This window comes from Arachis ipaensis, chromosome B4 (genome assembly GCF_059453495.1).
Source record: "Arachis ipaensis isolate K30076 ecotype BB chromosome B4, ASM5945349v1, whole genome shotgun sequence".
Taxonomy (NCBI): domain Eukaryota; kingdom Viridiplantae; phylum Streptophyta; class Magnoliopsida; order Fabales; family Fabaceae; genus Arachis; species Arachis ipaensis.
The window spans coordinates 127,165,385-127,188,482 of NC_142439.1; positions in this window are offsets into that span (position 1 = coordinate 127,165,385).

Below are 23,098 nucleotides of genomic sequence, written 5' to 3' on the forward strand. Positions count from 1 at the left end.
AATAAAATTTCTAGTTTTAATAAGAGAAATTCTAATTAGTTAAATGTGGTGGCAATGCTTTCTGTCTTCTGAATGAATGCTTGAACGGTGCATATGTCTTTTGAATTTGTTGTTTAAGACTGTTAAATATGTTGGCTCTTGAAAGAATGATGAACATGAGACATGTTATTGATAATCTGAAGAATCATAAAAATGATTCTTGAAGAAAGAAAAAGCAGCAAAGAACAAAGCTTGCAGAAAAAAAAAAGAGAGAAAAAGCAAGCAGAAAAAGCCAATAACCCTTAAAACCAAAAGGCAAGGGCAAATGAAAAGGATCCCAAGGCTTTGAGCATCAGTGGATAGGAGGGCCTAAAGGACTAAAATCGTGGTCTAAGCGGCTAAACCAAGCTGTCCCTAACCATGTGCTTGTGGCGTGAAGGTGTCAAGTGAAAACTTGAGACTGAGCGGTTAAAGTCAAGGTCCAAGGCAAAAAGAAGAGTGTGCTTAAGAACCCTGGACACCTCTAATTGGGGACTTTAGCAAAGCTGAGTCACAATCTGAAAGGTTCACCCAATTATGTGTCTGTGGCATTTATGTATCCGGTGGTAATACTGGAAAACAAAGTGCTTAGGGCCACGGCCAAGACTCATAAAGAAGCTGTGTTCAAGAATCATCACACTGAACTAAGAGAATCAATAACACTATCTGAATTCTAAGTTCCTATAGATGCCAATCACTCTGAGCTTCAATGGATAAAGTGAGATGTCAAAACTGTTCAGAAGCAAAAAGCTACTAGTCCCGCTCATCTAATTAGAATCTGAGCTTCAATCAAAAACTCTGAGATATTATTGCTTCATAACCTATTAGTCTTCTATTTTATTTGTCTAGTTGCTTGAGGACAAGCAACAGTTTAAGTTTGGTGTTGTGATGAGCGGATATTTTATACGCTTTTTGGGGTTAATTTCATATAGTTTTGAGTATGTTTTAGTTAGTTTTTAGTCTATTTTCATTAGTTTTTAGGAAAAATTCATATTTCTGGACTTTACTATGAGTTGTGTGTTTTTCTGTAATTTCAGGTATTTTTCTGGCTGAAATTGAAGGAGCTGAGCAAAAATCTGATTCAGGCTGAAAAAGGACTGCTGATGCTGTTGGATTCTGACCTCCCTGTATTCAAAGTGGATTTTCTGGAGCTACAGAACTTGAAATGGCGTGCTTCCAATTGCGTTGGAAATTAGACATCCAGGGCTTTCCAGCAATATATAATAGTCCATACTTTGCATAAGGATAGACGACGTAAACTGGCATTCAACGCCAGTTCTCTGCCCAATTCTGGCGTCCAGCGCCAGAAAAGGATCAAAAGCTGGAGTTGAACGCCCAAACTGGCACAAAAACTGGCGTTCAACTCCACAAATGGCCTCTGCACGTGGATTGCTTAAACCTCAGCCCCAGCACACACCAAGTGGGCCCCAGAAGTGGATCTCTGCATCATCCATCATAGTTTACTCATTTGTTGTAAACCTAGGCTACTAGTTTAGTATTTAAACAACTTTTAGAGACTTATTTTGCATCTTATGACATTTTAGATCAAAACCTTGTACTCTTTGACGGCATGAGTCTCTAAACTCCATTGTTGGGGGTGAGGAGCTCTACTGTGTCTCGATGAATTAATGCAAGTATTTCTGTTTTCCATGCAAACACGCTTGTTCCTATCTAAGATGTTCATTCGCGCTTAACTGTGATGAAGGTGATGATCCGTGACATCCATCACCTTCCTCAACCCATGAACGTGTGCCTGACAACCACCTCCGTTCTATACCCGATTGAATGAGTATCTCTCAGATTCCTTAATCAGAATCTCCGTGGTATAAGCTAGAACTGATGGCGGCATTCATGAGAATCCGGAAAGTCTAAACCTTGTTTGTGGTATTCCGAGTAGGATTTAGGGATTGAATGACTGTGACGAGCTTCAAACTCGCAAGTGCTGGGCGTAGTGACAGACGCAAAAGGAGGGTGAATCCTATTCCAGCATGATCGAGAACCGACAGATGATTAGCCGTGTTGTGACAGAGCATGTGAGCATATTCTTCACTGAGAGGATGGGGTGTAGCCATTGACGACGGTGACCCCCTACATACAGCTTGCCATAGGAGGACGTGCGTGCGTGAATTAGAAGACAGAGGAAAGCAGAGATTCAGAAGACAAAGCATCTCCAAAACTCCAACATATTCTCCATTACTGCATAACAAGTAACCTTTAATTTATGCTCTCTTGGTTATTCGCAATTCAACTGATAAACATAATTGACTTCCTGACTAAGATTTACAAGATAACCATAAATTGCTTCAAACCAACAATCTCCGTGGGATTCGACCCTTACTCACGTAAGGTATTACTTGGACGACCCAGTGCACTTGCTGGTTAGTGGTACGAGTTGTGAAAAGTGTGATTCATAATTCGTGCACCAACCTCCATATGACCCTAACCCTTATCCACCACACCAACCACCATACGAACCATATGAACCATACCTAGAACCACCACCTCAATATACACCATCTCCATACCCTTATCAAGAAGAACCACCTCCGTATTATGAGACTTTTCTCCCAACAGATGAACCCTCCTATCCACCCCAAGCTCCCATAGATGACAACTTTAGTGTTATTCGTCAAGGGCAACAGGAGCTTCAAACCACACTCATCTCCACTTTCACCGGTCTTACTTCTACTCTCCAAGCTCTCATATCCCGTATGGATCCATCCTTTATCCCCAATACTCAACCCTCAAGCTCTGGTGCACTTGCTTTTAACCCATATCCATCAATCCAAGAGCAACATGATCCCAATTACGCTATTGACATGGAACAAGAGAGAAAGGATCATCTTAGGGACGTAATGGATCGGCTTCATGCATACCTACTTCAAGAGAAGCAAGAGGAGGCCCAAAAGGTGGAGGTAGGAGAGACCCTTGAAGATGAAAGAGTAGTTGAAGAATTAGGGGGAATTGAAGAAAGTTGTCAAGAGGTGAAAGTTATCAAGGAGGAGTTGGATTTTGTACTAGAGAAAGTGGAGGAAACCGAACTTATCAAGGAAGAGGAAGTGGTTGAGGACTTAGTAGATGCGGAACCTCCATGGGAAACTCAAGTCATAGAGCCTCCTTCCAAAACATTTGAATTTGATGTTGAGGAGGGTGTACAACCTCCAAGGCATATCATGGTTGAAGAGGAAGAGGTTAATGTTGCAAAAGCGTGTCAGAGGTGGAGATCATCAAAGAGGAGCCCAAGAGAGTGAAGCATACATTGGCAAGGCCGCCACTAGAGATACTTCCCCCCAAGCCATTACCATCCAACACAACATTCAAGTGGGTAAAATTCTTATCCTTAAACTGTACCTTCCCACTTGAATATGGTCTGCTTGAAACGGATGGACAACTTAGAGCTATCTACGATTTTAAGAGTAAAAGGGAGATGGTTAGCGGTTGGCAACACCATCCTAGGCTCGTTATGGTTGGAAGCTCAAGGCCTAATTGTAAGGGTTGGTACAATTCTCAATTGATTGGGTCCAGGAGGATGTTTGGGTGCTTAAATGAGAATTCCAAGGCTAAACCACCCGGATGGAATCATGATGATCAACTTAAAGACGGGTGTAGAAACAAGGTTTGGATCCGGGAATACATGAGGATCAACTTTGGGAGCTCAAAACTTGTGAAAAACTTCATCAAGGCTTGGTGAATTTATTTGGAGATGTTGAGGCTTATTGGAAGTCCAAGCGTTGGTGGAAGTTTCAGAATGAGTTCAAGCACAAGCCACCATGACAAGGAGCTCACCAAATGTCCAACTTAAGGACTTTAACTAAAAATGCTAGGTGGGAGACACCCCTACCATGGTATATTCTTTCTAATTTCTCTTTTGTTTACGTTGGTAATAAATTGAATTTTTTTCGTTATGGTTATTTAGTTTAAATTATGGTTTTATTTGCTTAATCATGTTTAGTATTGTTTTGGTAGCTCATTTATAAAAAAAAGTAAAAAAAAAAAGAGGCAACCCACGCGTGCGCGCAGGCCACGCGTGGGCGTCGATTCCAAATTTTGCTATCTCATCCAACGAACAGAAAGTTGTGATGGAATCGTGCGGCGAGTGTGCTAGAGGCACAATTCGACCCACGCGTACGTGTCTAGGACGCGTGCGCGTCACTTGCAACTTGGGAAATCCAAGCGTACGCGTCAAGTACGTGCACGCGTGGATATGGCAATCGGCGTAAATAGCGTGCTGAATAGAGAGTTGTAATGGTCTGGGGCTGGCACTGTGCTAGAGGCACAAAATCACCCATGCGTACGCGTCCCTGACACATGCGCGTCCTTTCGCTTTCAGACCACCCACGCGTACGCATGCCAGACGCTTACGCGTCGCATGGCTGTGCCTGTTTTCACGCGCGCGCGTCGTGCCTTTTTTTCGTTTTGTGCATATTTTCATTTTCTTTTCTAAATTTGATACTTTTTCTTCGGTGTTGAATTTTCTTACTCAACTGTTGAATATCTCTTACATTATTCTGGTGCTTCATAACTTGTTTTATTCTGATTGGGTATTATTATTCATAAGTCAATGTTAATCTTTTTATGATACTTTCATTCCATTTGCTAGGGGTGTGCATGGCCCGGCCCGGCCCGAAGACCCGGCCCGGTCCTGAACACTTTAGGGGCTAATTTGGTGTGATTTCATCGGGTCTAGGGTCGGGTATGGGTCTCAAAAATAGACCCGACCATTATTTCGGGTCGGGTCCGGGCCATAGCTCGGGTCACCCGAAATCGGCCCGGTGGCCCAGTCATCATACATAATTAATATTTTGTGTTATTAGTGATGGATGATGGCTATTATTATGTAAAATTTAAGTGTTGTAAACCTTAATATTTTGTGTTATTAGTCATTATATATAAGACTATAAGTTAATATTTTATGTTTAAAATGCATAAGACTTTAGACTAATGCATAATCTTGTATTATTTGTATTGATTTAAATATTTGGTGTTATTAGACAATATTAGTATTGATTATGGTTATGCTTTAATTTTAGAGAAGAGTTGGTTCTTATTATATTTTTCTAAGTGAATTTTACCATGTCAAATAATGATTGGAGTCTTGGAAATTTGGATATTTTTACATGCTAACTTACAAGAAGGTATCAAGGTAATATAATGTTAACGGCCCAGTTTTCACCCGGTTTTTATCCGGTATAATCGTGGCCCGAAAGTGTATAGGTTTCATCGGGTCTAGGGTCGGGTTGGGGTCTAACAAATAGGCCCGGTATATATTTCGGATCGGGTCTGGGTCACATCAAACCCGGTTTCACCCGGCCCATGCACACCCCTACCATTTGCATTGATATGCACTTATACTATCTTGCATTACCCACACTCTCTCCCCCGTTGTTACAATTTTTGCACTATTGATAAGGCATTTGCTTCTACTATTTTCTCACTTACATGTTGTAGCTACCATGTAGCTGAGGCCCTCATTATTTGGCATTAACCCACCCATACTGTACTTGTTTTCTTATCTTTATTTCTGGGTTACTTTTCTTCTTTCTCCTCTTCTTTCAGGATGGCCACCGAGAAGGGAAAAAGAAAAGCTTCTCAATGGGGCGACAGACAAGTCCATCTGCACATTCTTTGGAGAAAAAGTGTCAGTTGGAGCCACCCGTCCACTTGCACATCTTAGCATGCACCGAGAACGGTGCAATCTTTAAGTGTGGGGAGGTCGATACCGACTTCCGTGGGTTAGTTATTTCCTATTTCAACACCAATGTTTAATTTTCCTTGTTAAATTAGTTGTTGCATTTGCATGTTTGATTGCATGTTTGTTTGATTTTGTGCATGTTCTTCTACCACTACTTGGTTGGAGTGATAAGTTCTTTTTCAAGACCCCTTTTTATAGCATTTCACTAATTTAAATTAAAAATTTTTTTGTTAAACTTGTTTGAAGATTTTAATTTGGAACACGGTTTTTGAGCTAAGAACACACAACCTATGAGATTTTGAGCTTAATTATATGGTTACATTATTTAACCATGATTTTTATTCTTGTGTGTTTTCTTCTCTATGATTGCAATCTATAGTTTGTTCCATTCTATATGTCCATTGTTTAGTGCAATGCATGCATACAGATGATTGAGGCCATCATTTGTTATTAGCTCACTTATCCCAAATAGCCTACCATTTTATTTACCCTTGTTTGTCACTTTGAGCCTTTTAATCCCCATTTGTTCCTTATATTACCACATCACTAGCCTTAAGCAGAAAAATAATTAATTATTCCATTTGAATCTTTGGTTAGCTTAAGATAGATATTGTGTGTCAACTAAGTGTGGGGAATTGTGGGAACTTAGGTTGATGAAAATGTGTTGTGTAAAATATTGGGAATTTGGGTGCATACTCATGTGAGACCAGAAAAACCATATGCATTGATATGTTATGTTTGCTTTCATGTTCATCAAATAAAATTTTACAAAAAAAAAATTTACAATAAATAAATAAATAAATAGGAGACAAAATTGCCCCAATGTTAAGTTTAATAAAAGATCAATGCATATGTGGTGAAATTAAAGAAAATTTTGATACATGAGTATGTGAAATATACAAAAGTGAGATTATGGGTAGCTAGGAATAATTTCATATATATAGAGTGTGTGTATGTTAGGTGAGAACTTAGGTTAGTCAAAGATTCATATTATAGCTCACTTGGCCATACATATATCCTCACCCTTACCTTAGCCCCATTACAACCTTGAAAGACCTCATGATATTTGTATTTGTACACTAAATATTTGTTGATTGGTTAGATGAAGAACAAAGTTTTAGAAAGCATGAATAAAGAAGAGTAGAGTGGATTGACCCTAGACACTTGAGCGATTAGAGTACATATACACTACCAGTGAGGGTTCAATGCTTGATTCTATGTTCCTTGCTTTCATGAGCTGTCTTCTTACAAGTTTACTTGTCTTTTATTGTATGATTTGAATTAGTGGAATATGATTTATGTTTGTCTTGAAGAACTTGTTTACTTTTGACCAAGTAGATAGAAACATCTTAGCATACAGTTGCATTCATATACATAGGTTGCATTGCATGAGTCTTACTTTCCCCCATTCATTCCTTTTGTCTCCTTGAACTTAGCATGAGGACATGCTAATGTTTAAGTGTGGGGAGATTGATAAACCACTATTTTATGGTTTATCTTGTGCTAATTTGAGTGGTTTTTATCAAGTCTTTGCACACTTATTCATACAAATTGCATGATTTTACAATTCCTTCCCAATTTTGTTCTATGGTTGAAAACTTGCTTCCTAAGCCTTTAAATTGTGTATTTTAATTCCCCTTTATACCATTCGATGCCGTGATCTGTGTGTTAAGTGTTTTCAGGCTATATAGGGCAGGAATGGCTTAAAGGATAGAGAGGAAGCTTGCAAAAACGGAAAGAACACAAGAAACAAAGGAAATGACCAGCGAGCATCGACGCGTGCGCGTACCTCACGCGTGCGCGCGATCTGGAGATTTTCACAGCGATGCGTGCGCGTGACTTGGCGCATTCCATAGCGACGCATGCGCGTACCTGACGCGTACGCGTGACACGCGAAGAAGACCATCGACGCGTACGTGTGACTGACGCGTACGCGTGACATGTGCCACGTGCAGAAATTGCAGAAGACGCTAGGGGCGATTTCTGGGCTTCTTTTTGGCCCAATTTCAGGCCCGAAAACACAGATTAGAGGCTGCAGAGTGGGGGAATCATTCATTTTTCATTCAGAGAACTTTCATTCATATAATTTTATGTTTTATATGTAGTTTTCTAGAGAGGGAGGCTCTCTCCTCTCTCTAGGTTTTAGGATTCTTAGGTTTAGCTATTTTCAATTTTAGATTTCTACTTTACTTTAATTTAATTTCTCTTCTACTCTTATTTATTCTAGCACTTTAGTTTCTCTTGGTGATTTATTTATTTATCCACTTTAGTTTATGAATTCTCATGTTAGATTTGATTTTCTATTTAATGCAATTTGAGGTATTTCATATTTATGATTGCTTTCTTCAATTTATGTTATTGATGCTTTCAATTGGTTGTTTACATTTTATTATCTCTTATTGCTTTTCTATGCTTTTATGTTATGCCTTCTAAGTGTTTGACAAAATACTTGGTTAGGTTTTAGAGTAGATTTTTCTCCTCTTGGCTATGGTTGAGTTATCAAACTCCTTTATTGATTGATAATTGAAAGTTGCTAGTTGATTTGGATCCCTCTAAAGCTAGTATTTCCTTAGGAGTTGATTAGGACTTAAGGAATCAAATTGATTCATCCACTTGACTTTCCTTCATAGTTAGAGGTTAACTAAGTGGGAGCAATGGACAATTGATGTCACAATTGATAAGGATAGCTAGGATAGGACTTCTAATTCTCATACCCTGCTAAGAGCTTTATTAGCTATTAGTTTAATTCTTGCAATTTACTTTTCTTGTTCCTTATTCAAAACCCCAAAAAGATACTTTTCCATAACCAATAATAACTACACCTCCCTGCAATTCCTTGAGAGACGACCCAAGATCTAATACTTTGGTTATTATTTTTATTGGGGTTTGTTACTTGTGACAACCAAATTTTTGTATGAAAGGATTCTTTGTTGGTTTAGAAACTATACTAGCAACGAGAATTTATTGTGAAATTCTAAACCGTCAAAAATCCATTCGTCAGTATATCTATTCTTTTCACTTATCAATGTCTAAATCTGCCTTATTATTTTATAATGAGGTGATTCTCAGATATTTATCGAATTTTTCATCACAGAATTTCTGTGAATAACTCTGTGGAGAATTGGGGTGTTATAGCAAGGGGCCTTTCAACCTGCATCTGAAAAACATAAAAATCCGTATGGAATGAGAACAGAAAGTTCTTAGTATAGTAAAGGTATCACATACATAAGATATACGGTCTTGGAAAAGTCAGAGGCAATCCTAGAACTCCGACACTTAGATTATAAGACTTAAAAAATGAAAAGGAAACCATAAACAGGGGTGGTTTTCTAAGGTCCTTAAACTTAACCAAATTCTCACTAAAACCCTCAACTATTCCCTTCCTCTACCATCCTCCAAAATCACCAGCAGAACAACACAGACAAACAAAGCAGGAAAAGCAAACACAAGTAGAATACAAGTACTGCAAATATCAAATATAACAATTAATATGGTAAATTCACTTAGGCATTCTAAATTAATTCACAAACAAGCAATTCAAGCAATATGCATATGATGTATGTCTATCCTACTGGCTGTGAGCTCACATGTCGATTTACTGCTAGAACTCGACACACCCGGTAGCTAACCCGGATACTGTCTCTCGACTGCGCATCTCCAGGAGGCATAAAATCGGGGGATTAGTGCCCTACCACCTTCCCCTAGTGAGGCTGTGCCATACCGGTCGGGGGATTAGTGCCTACCACCTTGCAGAAAGAGAGAGAAAGAGAATGTGAGGGAAATACGTAGGGGAATTAGTGCCCTACCACCTTCCTCACATTGCACCAAACACAATCACAAGGAATGCAGGAGAAAAAATCAAGGGATTAGCACCCCACTGCCTTCCCCACATCCAACACATCAATATCATCATTATGTCCATTACTTCTCAAATTCGTTATTATCATTCCTTTACCTTCATTCATTATTAATCAATGATTATCATTTTGCTGTAATTCATAACACCATCACCATCTTCGCGCTCCTAGATCATAATTCATTACTTTCATCATCTCAACAATTCAAGTACCCCTTTCTTTTATCATAATTCACCTTTTACAAACCTTCTTTCACCTTCAAGTTACCATCCCTTCCTAATTTCACCTCATCACTAGGCATACCACTAAGGGCTAGGGGTTAAAAGAGTAAAAATAGAGGTTTAGAGGTTTAAAATCAAACCCGACAAAACCCACAAGCTAATTCAAACCTAAACACCAAAATCATACAAAATTCAACATGCATTCACATTGAATTTTAGAATTGGGGAGAAGAAAACTGAAATTGAGAAGTGAGTTTCATACCTAATTAAGAACTGGGTTTGTACTTTGTAGAGCTCGTCTCGCTGGTCACGTGGCCATAAACAGTGCGACAATCGGAGTTCCGGATAAAAAATTATGGCAATTAGAAATTGAAACAAGGGTTTGTGTTTTTCTTGGAAGTATTCTTCCCCTTCTTGCCAAGTTCCAGCGTGAAAGGCATGGTGGAAGGGAGAGAAGGACTAAAGCTCTTTAATTAAGTGGGATTGGGTTGGGCTTTGGACCCAATACGGGCTCAGTTTGTCCGGTTCGGCCCGTTCGGTCTAATTTTGGGCCAAATTCTTTGAAATTAATATCAAAATTCTTATTTTAATTAGCTCTATCTTATTAAAGTGTAAAATTCCATTTTCTAATTGCTTAATTAATAATTAATTTATTGGTTAATTACTAGTTTCTCAAATTTTACAGTTTATCTGATTTCTAGTTTAATTTATGACTCTAAGTTTTAAATCTGAGGGTCAAAGTTCTAGGATTGCCTTTGACTTTTCTGAGACCGTATATATTATGTACGTTGGCACCATTACCATGCTGAGAACCTCCAGTTCTCATTCTATACATATGTTATCGTTTTTCAGATGCAGGTCGAGAGGCATCTCACTGAGTGTCTGGAGTTTCTTAGCAAGCGAAGTTTAGCTTTGGGATGTTATATGTTGGACTGTTGGTTATGTATTTTTTTATAGACTCTCCTATGTATATATATAACTTGTGTTTGTCCCTCTTAGAGATCGACGCATAGAAACAGGTTTTTGGGCATATGTTTCGGGATATTTTGGCACTCAACTCTTTATGTTTATGCTCCTTACCCCCTTTTTCTCTTGTTCTGTTTTCTGTTTTCGTGCGCGATGTGCTTTTTCTTTGGTGGTTTTGTTTAAACTTTCCTTCAAGACTCCTAGACCTAGTTACAAATTTCTTATATATATATATATAGTACGATTTCCGTGCATCGCACAGGTCATTCACTAGTATTCACACTATAGTAAACATTGTATTATTTCACACTATAAGAAAATCAAACATAGAATAAATAAATATCTCTTTGATCAAGAGTCAATTTTCGAATCAGATTATCTACAATCAAAGGCCATATCCCCCCTAAAAAAAACCCAAACACTGTCAAATAACTTTTGTTTTATCACAGAATTTAAAATTTTATTTACTAAAAAAAACCGAAAGGATTGTATAAAATTTGAAATAAAACAAAATTTGATATAAAAAAATTCAACTAATTTGTTTTTAATACAAAAACTTCCCAACTTCTAAAAACAAAACGTTTTTTTCTTACCACAAAATTTATAATTTATTGTAGTTAATTATTTTATTTATTATTTTAAAATTTAGATTATTACTTGAATAATTTATAATAAATATGTTAATTCATTCATTAGCAACTGATTTAGCACGATTCAATACCAAATTATATATCATTGGTTCGGAGATACTATAGACAAACAAAAAAAAAAAATTTTTTTATTCAACCTACAGCTCTAACAACTTCACAAGAACAAATATCATCGTAAAGTTGTCTATATTGGCGGTTTTAGCCGGCTCTGATTGCTTCGTAGAAGACAGCATAAAAATTGCCATTATGCCACTCACGGCAGCCGCCACCGCATGTACCACGAACGTCGACATTTGTCACCTCCAAACAAGTTGTTCCATAGTCAACTCAATGCTGCCACTTTCATTTGCATACATCATACATACGTATATTTTGTTAACTAATTTAGTTATCCCAAAAAAAAATTTTTTAGGGTGATTCTAAAATCACTTATTATAGTATTTAAAATATAATTTAATATGATTATAGTACTCTTTTATTTATATATAACGTATTTTTTAAATTTTTGTGTGAGCATCTATGGGGTCATTCACTAATATTCACACTATAATAAACATTAAATATTGTATTGTTTCACACTATATGAAAATCTAATATAGAATAAATAATTATTTCTTTGATTAAAAGTCAATTTTCGGATCGAATTACCAACTGTCAAAGGCCATATCCTCCAAAAAAAAAGGTCCAAACACTACCAAATAACTTTAGTTTTATCACAAAATTTAAAATTTTATTTACCAAAAAAATCAAGAGGATTTTAAAAATTTGAAATAAAACAAAATTTGATAAAAAAAATTCAACTAATTTATTTTTAATACAAAAAGTTTTGAACTTCTAAAAACAAGACATTTTTTGTTTCAGAAAATTTAGCATTTATTATAATTAATTATTTTATTTATTATTTTAAAATTTGGTTTATTACTTGAATAATTTATCATAAATATTTTTTAATTCATTTATTAACAACTGATTTAGATATCATGGGTTGAGAGATATTGTAGAAAAAACAATATATTTTTTTTAGTTCAACCCGCAGTCCTAAGAACTTCACAAGAATAAATATCATGATAAAGTTTTTAATATTGGCTTTTTTTAGCCTGCTATGAACATGAAAAATGGCCATTATGCCACTCACGGCGGCCACCACCTCACCTACCATCAAGGTTGTCAGAACTGAACCGGTCAATAAATCAATAAAATGATTGTTTAACGGTTCAAAAGTTCTACCGGGATTTAATTAGTTTAATTAAATATAAAATTAAATTATTAAAAATTTAATGTACAAATTTCAAATATTCAAATTAATAATTTTTAAATTAAGAAAATTCACAATTTTATAATTTTACATAATATATTATTCATATTTTATCATTAAAAAATCACAAAATATAAAATTTTTAAATAACTTCTAAATTTTAATAAACTAATCATTAATAAAACAATGAGTAATCAACAATACTCATCAATCACCAACAAAAGTGTAGAACCAAAAAAATTTTGAAAATAATTTCTAGGGTAAAAAACGTAAATAAGCCAAGGGAGCTCAAAAATTACGTAAATCCGCCAAACTGAAAATTGCTTTACGAATGAGCCAAAGCACTTCTCTATGCAATTCGAATCAGCTTAGTTCGATTTGCACTTGTATATAATTCGAACCGAATAAGCTCGAATTGTTTAGCGAAATTAAGAGTAATTCGAACCAGTTTGATTCGAACTAAAAACATACATAATTCGAACTAGATGAGTTCGAATTATATAGGAGGAAGCTTTCGAAAGTAATTCGAACCAGGTTAGTTCGAATTACACACAGAGCACGCGTTTCCAAGTAATTCGAATTTGACTATTAAAAAATTAATAATTTATTAAAAAAATTTATTAAAAATTTTATTAAAAAAATTAATAATTTAAAAATTAAAAAATATATATTTTATTTCATACATTAAAAAAAAAGCTAACAAAATATTTAATTACGAAACTTCTTTAAAATATTTTTGATCTATCAATTCGAATTCCATACAATACTCTTTTGTCCATTTTTAATAGCTCATGAATATTTTTTAATAAATTTTTTTAATAAATTTATTTAAATTATACTACAAAAAATATTTTATCCTATGCAAAATAATTTTAAAAAAAATGGCTTAAAAAATGTTAGGAGTACTATAAAAATTTGTAATGTTCTAATAACTTAGGTAAATACATGCATGTACTCAGATTTTAAATAAAATACTCTACATAATCAATAATAATTTAGAAATGAAAGAAAATATTTTATTCCATACAAAACAATTAAAAATATATTTTATGAGAATAAAATATATTTCATAACATCTTTTAAGCCATTTTTTAAAAAAAATGGCTTAAAAATGGCTTAAAAGATGTTATGAAATATTTTATATTAGAATAAAATATATCTTTTAAGCCATTTTCATAACATCTATTAAGCCATTTTTTAAAAAAATGGCTTAAAAAATGGCATAAAATTATTTTGTATTAAAATAAAATATATTTTTTTAAAAAATGGCTTGAAAGATGTTATGAAATATATTTTATTCTCATAACATCTTTTAAGCTATTTTTTTTTAAAAAAAAAAAAGCTTAAAAATAGCTTAAAAGATGTTATGAAATATTTTGTATTAGAATAAAATATATCTTTTAAGCCATTTTCATAACATTTTTTAAGCCATTTTTTAAAAAAATGGCTTAAAAAAATGGCTTAAAAAATGGCATAAAATTATTTTGTATTAGAATAAGATATATTTTTTTAAAAAATGACTTAAGATGTTATGAAATATATTTTATTATATTTTTTAATTGTTTTGTATGGAATAAAATATTTTTTTTCATTTCTAAATTATTATTGACTATGTAAAGTATTTTATTTAAAATCTGAGTACATGCATGTATTTACCTAAGTTATTAGAACATTACAAATTTTTATAGTACTCCTAACATTTTTTAAGCCATTTTTTTAAAATTATTTTGCATAGGATAAAATATTTTTGGTAGTATAATTTAAATAAATTTATTAAAAAAATTTATCAAAAAATATTCATGAACTATTAAAAATGGACAAAAGAATATTGTATGGAATTCGAATTGATAGATCACAAATATTTTAAAGAAGTCTCGTAATTAAATATTTTGTTAGCTTTTTTTTAATGTATGAAATAAAAAATATATATATTTTAATTTTTAAATTATTAATTTTTTAACAGTCAAATTCGAATTACTTGAAAATGTGTGCGTGCTGTGTATGTAATTCGAACTAACCTGGTTCGAATTATTTGGAAAGCTTCCTCCTATATAATTCGAACTCATCTAGTTCAAATTATGTATGTTTTTAGTTCGAACCAAGCTTGTTCGAATTATATACAAGTGCAAATCGAACTAAGCTGGTTCAAATTACATAGAGAAGTGCTTTGGCTCATTCGTGAAGCAATTTTCAGTTTGGCGGATTTACGTAATTTCTTAGCTCCCTTGGCTTATTTACGTTGTTTACCCTAATTTCTAATAGTTCAAAAATAGAAAAACCAGAGAATCCAACAACAAAAAAATTAAGCAATTAATCCAAACTCAATAATTACACCACCGCCAACTCCGACTCAGACACAACAAACACAGCAATTACACCACCACCAACTCCAACTCAGAACACAACAAACAGAAAAAAATAGCAACTCAAGAATCAAATTTCAGATTTTAGATTTCAGTAACTCAGTAAAATTAATAAAATAAGCAACCATAAATTGAAGCAAACATAGATTTCAACAGTGATTACTCATAATTATAAATATTATTCGTTTATTCCATGCTCCAGAATCATTAAAAAACAAAAACTCAAGATCATAAAATTAACAAAAGAAAAAAAAACTGAACAAGCAGAGCTACCGACAACGACGGAGGAACCAAACTGACATTGATGGAGGAAGAAAACAGGCAGCGAGGAAGGAACGAAACTCAACTGCCGGCGAGAGGAACGTCGAGATAGAGACGAGGATCGAGCAAACTGACCAGCAATGGAGGAATCAAACTGACGGCGACGATGGCCCCCTCTGGCTAAGGGGAAGAGTTCGGCAATGGCTGCTGGCTATTGCTGCTGGCTCAGAGAGAGGGGTAGTGGTTTTCGGCGACTGGAGCAGGTGGCTGGTGAGAAAGGGATTTAGGGTTGGGTTGGAGTCACACATAGAGTCAGAGAGAAAGGGTGGGGTGGGGACGACAAGCTTGCACAGGCAAAGGGAAGGGGACGACGACGGAGAGGGGGAATGCGGTGGCTGGGTAGGAGGAGAGCGAAGCTGGGAGAGTGGGAGACGGCTGGGAGAGGAAGAATGATTTCAGAAGGGAGTACGTGTTAGGGTTGGATTTCGGGCTAGGTTAGTGCCATATTAGGTTTGGTTCCTTTTTTTTTTTTTTTCCTATCTGGCGTCAAAACGACGTAGTTTTTGAGAAAGAGAAATAACCGAACCTTAAAAAAACTTGGCCCGTTCATTGGTTAACCACTAGTTTGACCGGATTTTAACCAATTTTTTGCAACACAATTTTGGGGATCAATTGGACCGGCCTAATGACCAGTTTTCAGTTAACCCGTTCGCTCCAGTCCGATTTTTAGAACATTACCTACCACGAACATCGGCAGGTTGCCACCTCGAAACACGTTGTTCCATGGCCCGCTCAGTGTTGTCACTTTCATCTACATACATCATACATTCGTACATTTTGTTAGCTAATTCAAGTATTCCAAATAAAAAATTTTTAAAGATGGTTCTAAAATCACTTATTATAGTATTTAAAATATAATTTAATTTGATTATGAAATCATATTATTTATATATAATGTATTTTGTAAATTTTTATGTGAGCATTTTTCGTGCGATCCCTATGCATCGCACAAATCATTTATTAGTATTCACACTATAGTAAACATTGAATTATTTCACACTATAGAAATATCAAATATAGGATAAATAAATATTTATTTGATTAACAGTCAATTTTCAGATCGGATTACCTAAGGTCAAAGGTCATATCCAAAAAAAAAAAGCTCAAATACTGCCAAATAACTTTAGTTTTAATGTTTTATCATAGAATTTAAAATTTTATTTATCAAAAAAAATTGAGAGGATTTTAAAAATTAATTCTTCTAGGGAGACAATGAGGAATCTAAACAATGTGAACAATGGGTTTTGTATTTGGCCCAATACAAGGAAAAAAAAGTAGAAAAACTCTTCAAATTACTTAAACCAAAAAATTCAAACAGTTATTTCAAAAATTTAATTATTTTAACCCTAATTTACTAAAACATTTCACTCAAACACCCTCTTCCCCCAAACAGTCTGCCACTCCACCCTCATCAATCATCCACCTCTCCGATATTAGAAACTTTCTCACCGGTCATCATCGTCCATCCCTAGTAAAAATAGCCATCTACCTAAAGATAAAAATAATCATTCGTATACCTAATGAATTGAACATTCAGTATATTTTAATTATATATAACTAAACTCAATCCAATCAAAATAATCATTCATATAAGAATTAAAATAACCATCTGCATACCTACTAAAATGACCATTTTAAACTGGCCATTAAAATAGTTTTGTAGTGGTGAAAAATCAATGCAACTCGACGGTTAATTATTATTATTATTATTATTATTATTATTATTATTATTATTATTATTATTATTATTATATTTTTTTTTTCATACACAAACAAACAAGAGCTTATTTTAATATATATAAACACGATTACATTGCATTTTAGGGGTGTTCAAATCTAAACCAATCCAAATTAAACTGTTTATCCAATTCAATCTAAATCTAAAACCGATTAAAACCGCACTAATTAGAATTTGATTGGATTATATTTTTTGCAAACCGCTGGATCGGATCGGATTTCGAATCTAATTTTCATAACCGATCCAATCCAATTCAATCCAAATCGCACAATGTGCTATAATATTATTATTTTATTATTATATTTACAATTATACTTATAACATGTTCAATTTTTTATATATTTTTATATTATTCATATATGATTATTATTTAATAAATATTTTATGTTCAAAATATTATTTATTTATTTATTTTAACTAACCTATAATTTTATTTCTATTGTTATGTTATTGTTGGTTTTTTAAGATATTGTTAAGACTTGATATGTCATTGTTGATTATTTAAAATTTGATGTTGAGACTTGTTATATGTATTTAATTTTTTTAATTTATAAAACCGCAAATCCAATCCAATCCAAACCGCTTGAAATTGGATCGGATCAGATCGGATTTTTTTTTTTAAAGCATCCAATCCAAACCGCACCACAAATAAAATTAGTGTTTGGATCGGATGAATTTTTTACTCAAAACCGATTCAAATCGCACCGCGAACACCCCTATTGCATTCTAGGCGAATAAGCTCAGAAATCAAACCACTTCACACCACCATTGACCTTGACTTGATCCGGTAAACTCCAATCTACACCACACCCTTCATACATTATATAGACAAGAAAGGACGTTCTCCTGAAGGGGGCGGCTTACAATCTCCATGCCGAGCTCATCGACCTTTGCTACGGAGGGATAACGACACCAAGTGAGACTTCGACGGGAGCTGTTGCAGCGTCGGTATGGTCAGTGAGGGTGCAGTGGTACGAGGTGCGGACTGCGGATTAGAGAATGATAACAGTGAATTTTGAACATGTATTAGAGGTTATGATGAGATTAAGAATAACCGTACGTATTATGAATGCGTTTAAATACTAATCCTAATTTTTTAAATTTTGAGATTTGAAATTAAATAATTAATTAATAATCTAACTTTTAATTTCAATTTTACCTTCTTTTTTAATCCATTGTTCACAATTATCATTATTTTTCCATACTTTCTCTTTAAAAAATTTGAAATGAAACAAAATTAGATAAAAAAAAAAAAGAAAATTTCAACTAATTTGTTTTTAATACAAAAACTTTTGAACTTCTAAAAACAAAACATTTTTTTGTTACACAAAATTTACAAGTATTATAAATAATTATTTTATTTATTATTTTAAAATTTAAATTATTACTTAAATAATTTATCATAAATATTTGTTAATTCATTCATTAGCAACTTATTTAGCACGATCCAATACCAAATTATATATCATGGGTTAGGAGATACTGTAGACAAACAAAAAAATATCTTTTTTTTTTATTCAATCTGCAGCCCTAATAACTTCATAAGAACAAATATTATCATAAAGTTGTCTATATTGACTTTTTAAATCGGCTCTAATTGCTTCGTAGAATGCAGTATGAAAATAGCTATTATTCCACTCACGGTGGCCGCCACCACACCTACCACAAATGTTGGCAAGTTACCATCTCCAAACACGTTTTTTGGCCCGTTCAATACTGCCACTTTTATCTGCATACATCATACATACGTATATTTTATTAGCTAATTCAGTTATTCTAAATAGAAAATTTTTAATGATGATTCTGAAATCACTTATTATAGTATTTAAAATATAATTTAATTAGATTATGGAATTATGTTATTTATATATAAGGTATTTTTTAAATTTTCATATGAGCATTTTCTGTGCAATTTCAGTGCGATTTCCGTTCATCACACGAATCATTCACTAGTATTCACCTATAGTAAATATTGTATTATTTCACACTATAAGAAGATCAAACATAGGATAAATAATTATTCCTTTAATCAATAGTCAATTTTCGGATCAAATTACCTATTGTCTTTTTTACAACAAATAATTACTTAATTTATTTTTAATTTTATTCTTAATAAAAAATAAATCCACTTAAAAAATAATGTGATTAAGAATAAAATTAAAAAATAATTGAATAATTATCTACGGTAAAAATTGATATTATTAAAGAATAAAATTAAAATTTATTTTAAAATAAAAAATAAAGTTTAACTAAATTAAACATTAAAGATCTCGATACATTAGACACAAAATGTATAATTTATACTTTATTGTATATGTATCATGCTTGTTTTTTTTCTTTTTCGTAAGTTTATGTACTAATCATTCTACAAACATTTCATGATGAATAAAAACTTTTAAGAGTAAAATTATAAAAAATAAATTTATTTAGAGTGAAAGTAATGTGATTAAGTGCAATTTAGTTATATGTGATTAAAAATAATTGAATAACTATATTGAAGTATAAAATTAAAATTTATTTTTATTTATCATTTTTATTCCCAACGTTTTCATCCTATTTAAATCACTAACATTTCAAAATGTCTCAATTTTGTTCCGCCGTCAATTCTGTTAATAGGTTCCTGATAGCAGAATAACATTGAACTAATTTTAAAACATTAGGAACAACTTTAGAATTTATCCTAAATGTTATATATTAATTTTTTTAAGTAGAGAATCAAAATCTAAATTAATTCTCGTGCAACCAACTCTGTAAATTCTTACTTATTGTGCTATCTACAGAACTTTTTTTTGGTGACTAAACAAGGAAAGAAACAAAGCAAAAACTATTCTAAATCCGAGCGGATGATTCGTTGGAGATCAACACTAGGCTCAGACCAAATAACATGATTAGAGTTACTCTTGGCACCATATTTAGCCATCCAATCCGCAGCTCTATTTGCTTCTCGGGACACCCATTCAACGTGAACAAGCCAAGGACGAGATAAAAGCTCCTGAATCTTATGAACCAAATCTGTTACTTCAGATGGATACCCACTTGTAAGCTCATGCATGATGGGCAGAATGTTAAGGCAATCTGTTTCACATATAATATCCCTCAAACCGCAATCCCAAGCTAAAACCAGCCCCCTCCAAGCAGCAAATAATTCACATCTGATTATAGACCAAGGGGGAATGCTTCCAGAGCAGCCCGAGATCCAATCTCCCTTAGAATCTCTAATAATACACCCAAATCCCGCTAAATTTGAATCCATATACAAGCTTGCATCACAATTAACTTTAAAACTATTGCCTACCGGTGGTTCCCAACACAGGCAATTTCGGAGAGACCTAAAGGCATTGCTTCGATTCCTGTAAACCTGTAAGTCCTTGGCGGTAATTCTGGCCAAGGCAACAACCTTATGGTCTGTCCAAGGGTTGTCAGTGTTGAATATGTCATTGCACCTATGTCTCCATACCCACCAAAGCCCTGCACCAAAGGACGCCTCATTGTTAGCCAAGGCCTTCCGAAACCACTCTTCAAGAGCAGTACCAGCCGTCGAGTCCAGGATACTAGGATCCAACATATACCAGATTGCCTTTGATCGTTCACAGTCTCTAAGGCAATGCTCCATAGTCTCCTGCGCCTTGTTACATCTCTTACACATATCTGAAGAAGCTAAATGCCGCTTGAATCGAAAGGTCTCAGTTGGTAGAGCATCATGTAAGCTAAGCCACATAGTAAATTTGAACTTCTCTGGAATGTTTGTGTTCCACAACCAGTTCCAATTACTGTTAGCATTCCAATTTAATGTTTTCTTTAATAACCATCTGTAACCCTCCCTTGCACTATACTTTTTTGTTGCTGCAGGCCACCACTCCCACTGTGGCTCCAACTCAGTCAAACTAGGATATCTCAGACCACAAATAAACTGCTTAATCTCATGCGGAATAGGCGTGGTAAGACTATCAACCTCCCAAGACACCCCTTTCCACAAGTCAGCCACCATGAAATCTGATTCAGAAATATGTACATAAGGAACAAGGTTGCAAAGCTTACCAAAAGGAGTCCACTCATCATACCAAACTGATTTGTGGACATCTCCAATATTCCAATGAAGCCCTTCCTTGAGATGCTCATAGGCACTAACAATGTTCTTCCAGGTAGCCGATGAAGAATTTCTACTGTTTCCGTTCATACCAGATTGATTCCTGAGATATTTATGCTTCAGAACCTGCACCCATAACTTCTCACTATTATTTAGACAATCCCATACTAACTTTCCCAGAAGCGCCATGTTAGCACAGGAAGTATCCCTAATACCCAATCCTCCTGCCTTTTTAGGAGTTATGGCGACCTCCCACCTGACCAGAGGCAGCCCTTTTCCAGTCGCTTGGCCTTTCCACAAGAATTGTCTCATCAAGGAATCAATTTTATTACATGCATACTTCGGGAGAAGAGAAATTTGCATTTCATAAACTGGGATAGAGGCCATAACCGATTTAACAAGACAAAGCCTCCCTGCCTTATTCAGTAGGCGTCCTTTCCAACTGGAGAGCTTTCTCGAAATTTTTTCAATAATCTCCTGAGCCGTCTTCCTGGAAGCTCTGGCATGACCGATGTTAATTCCCAGGTATTTACCCAAATCATTGCAGAACCGGATGTTAGAGACCCCTGAGAGAACCTCTTTTCTCCTCTCCGACACCCTCTTGGAACACTGGGCCTTTGACTTATGAAGATTTACCTTTAAACCTGACGCTCTAGAAAACAAGTCCAAACAATGCATGACCTCTATTACTTGAGCTTTTGATGCCTTACAGAAAAGCAAAAGATCATCTGCAAACATCAAATGAGAGAGTCGTGGTCCATTCCTAGAAACCGCAACTGGGTTCCACAAACCTTGGGAAACTCTATGAGAGATAAAGCAGGCAAGCATTTCCATACAGAGTACAAATAGATAAGGAGACATAGGATCTCCTTGCCTCAACCCTCTCTTCGGATTGAAATTTTGGAGCCTGTTCCCATTCCACAAAACTGCCAACGAAGAGGAAGTCACACAATTCAATATAAGATTAATGGTAGCCTTTGGAAACCCAAACCGGACCAAAGTAGCTTCCAGAAAACGCCAGTCTACCCTGTCATAAGCTTTTTCCAAATCAATCTTGAATGCCATGGTCCCTTTTCGAGACTTGGTGTTCCTCATGAAGTGCATAATCTCTTGAGCAATGATAATATTCTCTGTGGTTCCTCTTCCTGGAATGAACCCTCCTTGCAAAGGACCAATGATCTCCGACAGGAAAGGTCTGAACCTGTTAACTAGAACCTTTGTGACAATTTTATAAATTACATTACATAAGCTAATAGGCCGAAACTCCCGTAAGGAAGAGGGAACTTCCACTTTAGGAATTAGAACAATGAGAGTATCGAAAATAGCCGCATTCAATGGCTCACCCTCAAAGGCTCGCTTGACCAGTCTACACACATCGTTGCTAAGAGAGTCCCAGAACTCTTTGTAGAAAATTGCTTGAAATCCATCTGGCCCTGGGGCTTTAAATGAACTCATGGTCATCACAGCTCTTTTAACTTCTTCAGACGTCACCGGTTCCACTAACTTTCGACAAGCCTCAGTACTAAGAGACGGGCAAGGAAAAGGCCCCATGGCGTCCAGGTCAATATCCTCCCTTGTAGAAAAGAGCTTTTGAAAGAAAGAATTTGCCGCCAGTTCTAGAGTCGTAGTCTCCGTGGTCCAAGACCCATCCTCCAAAAATAACCCATGAATTTTGTTCCTCTTTCTCCTGATAACTGTCTGCAGATGAAAAAATTTTGTATTTCTGTCTCCACATCTCACCCATTGTTCTCTAGATTTTTGATACCACAACAACTCTTCTTGAAGAAGGACAGCATTCAGTTCCTGATGCAAAACTTGCTCTTTGATCCTAAGCTGTTGATCCTCCCGACTTTCCAGAGTAATCTGAACGTCATTCAAAAGCCTCTCCAACTCCCTTTTCTTAACAAAAATATTGCCAAAAACCTTTTTA